General features: G+C 45.1%; 1 non-coding gene across 1 annotated transcript; it reads right to left on the reverse strand.

Moving 5' to 3' along the window:
* Positions 1-6,271: 6,271 nt before the first annotated feature.
* On the reverse strand, positions 6,272-6,353 carry TRNAS-GCU. The gene has a single exon. It is a non-coding gene; the product is annotated as a tRNA-Ser (tRNA).
* Between the last annotated feature and the right edge of the window lie 272 nt (positions 6,354-6,625).

Raw genomic sequence — 6,625 nt, forward strand, 5'->3', positions numbered from 1 at the left:
TCCTGGAGGGGATTGGCTCCTTAGAGTGGAAATAAACAGATGGATTTTAGCCTGGGTCTGACTCTTCCTTTCCCTTCATCATCAATCGTATTTATTGAATGCTTACTATGTGCGGAGCACTGTACTAAGCGCTTGGGTTCTCTTGACCCCAGATGGGGCCAGCCTGGGCCCCTCTGACCCCTATGGGGCTGGTCCGGGTCCTCCTGACCCCCTATGGGGTCATCCTGGGCCTCCCGGTCCCTAAAGGGGCCGGCTTGAGCCCTCCTGACCCCCAATGGGGCCGGCCTGGGACCCCCTAAACCCCGATGGGGGCTGCTTGAGCCCTCCTGAAACCCCAACAGGGCCAGCTTGAGTCTTCCTGACCCTTCGATTCAATTCAATTCAATCGCATTTACTGAGCGCCTACTGTGTGCAAAGCCCTATACTAAGTGCTTAGAACAGTGCTTGGCACATAGTAAGCACTGAACAAATGCCAAAAAAAAAGTGCTTGACAGAGTACAATATAACAACAAACAAATTCCTGCCCACAACAAGCTCACAGTCTAGAGGAGGAGATAGATATTCATATAAATAAATAGATAAATAAATTACAGATACATTCATTCAATCGTATTTATTGAGCGCTTACAGTGTGCAGAGCACTGTACTAAGCGCTTGAATATATACAGACCCCAACTCCCTATAGGGACCTCCTGAACTCCGATGGGGTCTGCTTGGGCCCTCCGTCCCCCGACAGGGCCCTTCTGATTTCTCTAGCTCTGTTTCCATGATGAGGAGGGAAGGAGTCCTCGGGAAGAGGAAGGCCAGACCGGGAAGTGGAGGCTGGAGGAGGGCCTTACATGGGATGTGGGTTCGGATGGCGGGGAGCAAGGATGGCGAGGCTGCCAGGAGACGGGGTTCCTCGGGGATCCGGGAACTAAGCGCTTGCCACTCATATGTATATATGTTTGTACATATTTATTACTCTATTTATTGATTGATTGATTTTACTTGTACATATCTATTCTATTGATTTTATTTTGTTAGTATGTTTGATTTAGTTCTCTGTCTCCCCCTTTTAGACTGTGAGCCCACCGTTGGGTAGGGACTGTCTCTATACGTTGCCAATTTGTACTTCCCAAGCGCTTAGTACAGTGCTCTGCACATAGTAAGCGCTCAATAAATACGATTGATGGGGGTGATTGATGATGATCTGCTGTGTGACCTTGGGCAAGCCACTTCACTTCCCTGTGCCTCAGTTCCCTCATCTGTAAAACGGAGATTAAGACTGTGAGCCCCACATGAGACAACCTCATTACCTTGTATTTACCCCAGGGCTTAGAACAGTGCTCAACACATAGAAAACGCTTAACAAATACCACAATTATCATTATTATTACTATTATGGGCAAGAATTGCGTCTATTTACTGTGTTGTATTCTCCCAAGCGCTAGTACTAAGTACTAAGCGCTTAGAGAAGCAGCATGGCTCAGTGGGAAGAGCTTGGGCTTTGGAGTCAGAGGTCATGGGTTCAAATCCCAGCTCTGCCAATTGTCAGCTGTGTGACTTTGGGCAAGTCACTTAACTTCTCTGTGCCTCAGTTACCTCATCTGTAAAAGGGGGATTAGGACTGTGAGCCCCCCATGGGACAACCTGATCACCTTGTAATCTCTCCAGCGCTTAGAACAGTGCTTTGCACATAGTAAGTGCTTAATAAATGCCATCATTATTATTATTATTATTATTATCTGGGCCAAACCTTGAAGGGAGGCAGCATCTGCGATGATGTGTTCCTCGTAGTGGCCCCTGCAGCCCTCTTCCCTCCTTTCCCAGGAGCGATAAGGAGGGTTTCCAGGCTGCCCCAGGCTCTAAGGACTAGCAAATCAAGCTGGACACAGTTACTGTCCCACATAGGGCTCACATTCTCAATCCCTATTTTGCAGATGAGGTAACTGAGGCACAGAGAAGTGAAGTGACTTGCTTAGGGTCACACAATTTGTAGGGGGTTCAGTGGGGGCAATGCTAGCTCTAGTGCTGCAATAGAGAAGCAGCGTGGCTCAGTGGAAAGAGCCCGGGCTTTGGAGTCAGAGGTCATGGGTTCAAATCCCGGCTCCGCCACTTGTCAGCTGTGTGACTTTGGGCAAGTCACTTAGCTTCTCTGGGCCTCAGTTACCTCATCTGCAAAAATGGGGATTAAGACTGTGAGCCCCATGTGGGACAACCTGATCACCTTGTAACCTCCCCAGCGCTTAGAACAGTGCTTTGCACATAGTAAGCGCTTAATAAATGCCATTATTATTAATAGTGGTGGGGAGAAGGGGAACCAGACCACCTTTAAGGATCCCTGAATCCCACAGTGGCTCAGTGGAAAGAGCCTGGGCTTTGGAGTCAGAGGGCATGGGTTCAAATCCTGACTCCGCCACTTGCCAGCTGTGTGACTTTGGGCAAGTCACCCAACTTTTCTGTGCCTCAGTTCCCTCATCTGTAAAATGGTGATTAAGACTGTGAGCCCCCTGTGGGACAACCTGATTGCCTCATACCTCCCCCAGTGCTTTGCACATAGTAAGCGCTTAATAAATGCCTCATCATTATTATTATTATTACATAATTATGGTATCAGTTGAGTTCATTCATTCAGTTGTATTTATCGAGCGCTTACCGTGTGCAGAGCATGGTACTAAGCGCTTGGGAGAATACAAGACAACAGTAAACAGACACATTCCCTGCCCACAATGAGCTTACAGTCTAGAGGCGGGGAGACAGACATTAATAGAAATAAGTAAATGACAGATATGGGCAGAAATGCTGTGGGGCCGGAACGGGGGAAGAATAAAAGAGGCAAATCAGGGGGACGCAGAAGGGAGTGAGAGAAGAGGAAGGCAGGGAGGCTTAGGCAGGGAAGGCCTCCTGGAGGAGATGTCTTTTCAATAAGGCTTTGTGCTCACTAAGTACTAAATGCTGGGGTAGAAACATAATAATAATTGTGGTGTTTGCTAAGCGCTTTCTATAATAATAATAATGGTATTTGTTAAGCACTTACGATGTGCAAAGCACTGTTCTAAGTGCTTGGGGGATACAAAGTAATCAGGTTGTCCCACGTGGGGCTCACAGTCTTAATCCCCATTTTCCAGATGAGGGAATTGAGGCCCAGAGAAGTTAAGTGGCTTGTCCAAGGTCACACAGCTGACAAGTGGTGGAGCCGGGATTCGAACCCATGACCTCTGACTCCCAAGCCCGTCCTCTTTCCACTGAGCCATGCTACGTGCCAAGCGCTGGAGTGGATACAAGCAAATCGGGTTGTACACAGTCCCTGTCCCGCATAATAATAATCCCCATTTTACAGCTGAGGAAAGCGAGGCCCAGAGAAGTTAAGTGACTTGCTCAAGGTCTCACAGCTGACAAGTGGCATAGTCAGGATTAGAACGTATGACAGTCTAACTCCCAGGCTTTTGTTTTATTCACTAGGGCATCCAGCTTCACAATCACCCTACCGGGCAATAACCCTGTTACTTACTATGTGCCAGGCACTGTACTAAGTGCTGGGGAGACTCACGCTTATCAGGTTATCAGATTAATAATATTGTGATTAATATCAGGTCACAATATTAATCCCCATTTTACAGATGAGGTAACTGAGGCCCAGAGAGGTTAAGTGACTTGCCCAAGATCACACAGTAGACAAGACCTTGAAACAAAAGAATCTCCCATCTCTTACGCTCAGGACTTTTGTAGGGGGAGGAAATAATAGCAATATTATTATCTTTTTATGACACAGGTGAGCCAGCCCACTGCAGTCTTTAATTCTGGGTTCAAGGGAAAAGGAAAAGATGATAACTCTACCCCCAGCTCCACTCTCAGAATTAGAGCGCCCAGTCTACTCTGTGACCCTGGGCAAGTCACTTCACTTCTCTGGGCCTCAGTTACCTCATCTGTAAAATGGGGATTAAGACTGTGAGCCTCATGTGGGACAGGGACTGAATCTGGCCTGATTAAATTGTGTCTAACCTAGCGCTTAGAACAGTACTCGGCACATCATAAACGCTTAACAGGTATTATTATTATGAAGAATTACACAAAATGGACGGGAGGGCCATAGGGTGGGAGATGGCCACTTTGATTTTCTGTGCCTCAAGTTTCCTCAGCTGCAAAATTGGGATTCAGCGCTTAGAACAGTGCTATGCACATAGTAAGCGCTTAACAAATGCCAACATTATTATTATTATTATTCAGTACCAGTGTTCCCTTCTTCTTAGATTATGAGGTATACGGCCTGATTAACTCGTGTCTACCCTAGCACTTAAAACAATGCTTCACACATAGAAAGCGCCTAACAAGTACCATAAAAAGCAAATAAATAAAAACAACCCAGTATAAGGTGACTGCATCTGGCTAGCTCACCTTCAGGAGTTTTTTTGGAGTATGGTATTTAAGTACCTACTGTGAACCAGGTACTGTAATACAATGTATACAACAATGTGTATTTTTGTATTATATTACCAAAATAATATAATCACAATAATAGGCATCCATATCATTGTGGGCAGGGAATGTGTCTGTTTACTGTTGTATTGCCCGCTCCCAAATGCTTAGTACAGTGCTCTGCACACAGTAAGCACTCAATAAATACGATTGAATGAATAATATATTTTAATGTCTGTCTCCCCCTCCATTCATTCATTCATTCAATCGTATTTATTGAGCGCTTACTGTGTGCAGAGCACTGTACTAAGCGCTTGGAAAGTACAAGTTGGCAACATCTAGAGACGGTCCCTACCCAACAACGGGCTCACAGTCTAGAAGGGGGAGACAGACGCAAAACAAAACATGTGAACAGGTGTCAAGTCATCAGAATAAATAGAAGTAAAGCTAGAAGCACCTCATTAACAAAATAAATAGAATAGTAAATATGTACAAGTCAAATAAATAGAGTAATAAATCTGGACAAACATATATACAGGTGCTGTGGGGAGGGGAAGGAGGTAGGGTGGAGAGGAATGGGGAGGGGGAGAGGAAAAAGGGGGCTCAGTCTGGGAAGGCCTCCTGGAGGAGGTGAGCTCTCAGTAGGGCTTTGAAGGGCTGTGAACTCTTTGTGGTTAGGAAAGGTGCCTACCGACTGCATTGCATTGTGCTCTCAGTGCTTAATAGTAATAATAATAATAATATTTATTATAATAATAATATTTGTTAAGCGTTTCCTATGTGCCAAGCACTGTTCTAAGCACTGAGGAATAATAATAATAATAATAATAATGGTATTTATTAAGCACTTACTATGTGCAAAGCACTGTTCTAAGCGCTGGGGGATACAAGGTGATCAGGATGTCCCACGTGGGGCTCACAGTCTTAATCCCCATTTTACAGATGAGGTAACTGAGGCCCAGAGAAGCAGTGTGGCTCAGAGGAAAGAGCACGGGCTTGGGAGTCAGAGGTCATGGGTTCTAATCCCGGCTCCGCCACTTGTCAGCTGGGTGACTTTGGGCAAGTCACTTCATTTCTCTGTGCCTCAGTTCCCTCATCTGGAAAATGGGAGTGAAGACTGTGAGCTGGGACAACCTGATTACCTTGTATCCCCACAGTGCTTGGCACATAGTAAGCGCTTAACAAATGCTATTATTATTACTGTTAATAATAATAATAACAAATGCTATTATTATTGTTAATAATAATAATAATAAATGCTATTCTTATTACTGTTAATAATAATAATGATATTTGTTAAGCGCTTACTATGTGCCAAGCACTGTGGGGATACAAGGTAATCAGGTTGTCCCACATGGGGCTCACAGTCTTCACCCCCATTTTCCAGATGAGGGAACTGAGGCACAGAGAAATGAAGTGACTTGCCCAATATCATTATTATTAGTAACAAGAATAATAATAGCATTTGTTAAGCGCTTACTATGTGCCAAGCACTGTTCTAAGTAAAAGGTACTAGTAAAAAGTAATCCAATATCATTATTATTAGTAACAATAATAATAATAGCATTTGTTAAGCGCTTACTATGTGCCAAGCACTGTTCTAAGTAAAAGGGACTAGTAAAAAGTAATCAGGGTGTCCCACGTGGGCCTTAATCCTCTTTTTACAGAGGAGGTATCTGAGTCACAGAGCAGTAAACCGACCTGCCCAAGGTCACACAGCAGGCAAGGCACTCAGGGTTGCCCAAATCCCCAGTATTGTTTGCACGAGCAGCAGGGACGGAAGGAATCACTTTCCATTTCCTGCTGGCGGTCAGGAGAAAATGTGGAGCTTTTTTTATGATTATTTTAACCCCTGGCCCTGCTAAAAGAGATGCGACGAGGATGGGATTCGAACCCACGCGTGCAGAGCACAATGGATTAGCAGTCCATCGCCTTAACCACTCGGCCACCTCGTCCCTCCTCCTGGGGCTGCCTCCTCTCTCCACCCTCTGCTCTTCCTCTCTGCCCGAGGCCTACAAACCCTGCCTGCCTGCATCCAGTTAATAATAATAATAATAATAATAATAATAATAATAATAATAATAATAATAGCATTTATTAAGCGCTTACTATGTGCAAAGCACTGTTCTAAGCACTGGGGGGGATACAAGGTGATCAGGTTGTCCCCCGTGGGGCTCACAGTCTTCATCCCCATTTTACAGATGAGGTCACTGAGGCCCAGAGAAGT

The sequence above is a fragment of the Tachyglossus aculeatus genome, chromosome 22 (assembly GCF_015852505.1).
Source record: "Tachyglossus aculeatus isolate mTacAcu1 chromosome 22, mTacAcu1.pri, whole genome shotgun sequence".
NCBI lineage: Eukaryota > Metazoa > Chordata > Mammalia > Monotremata > Tachyglossidae > Tachyglossus > Tachyglossus aculeatus.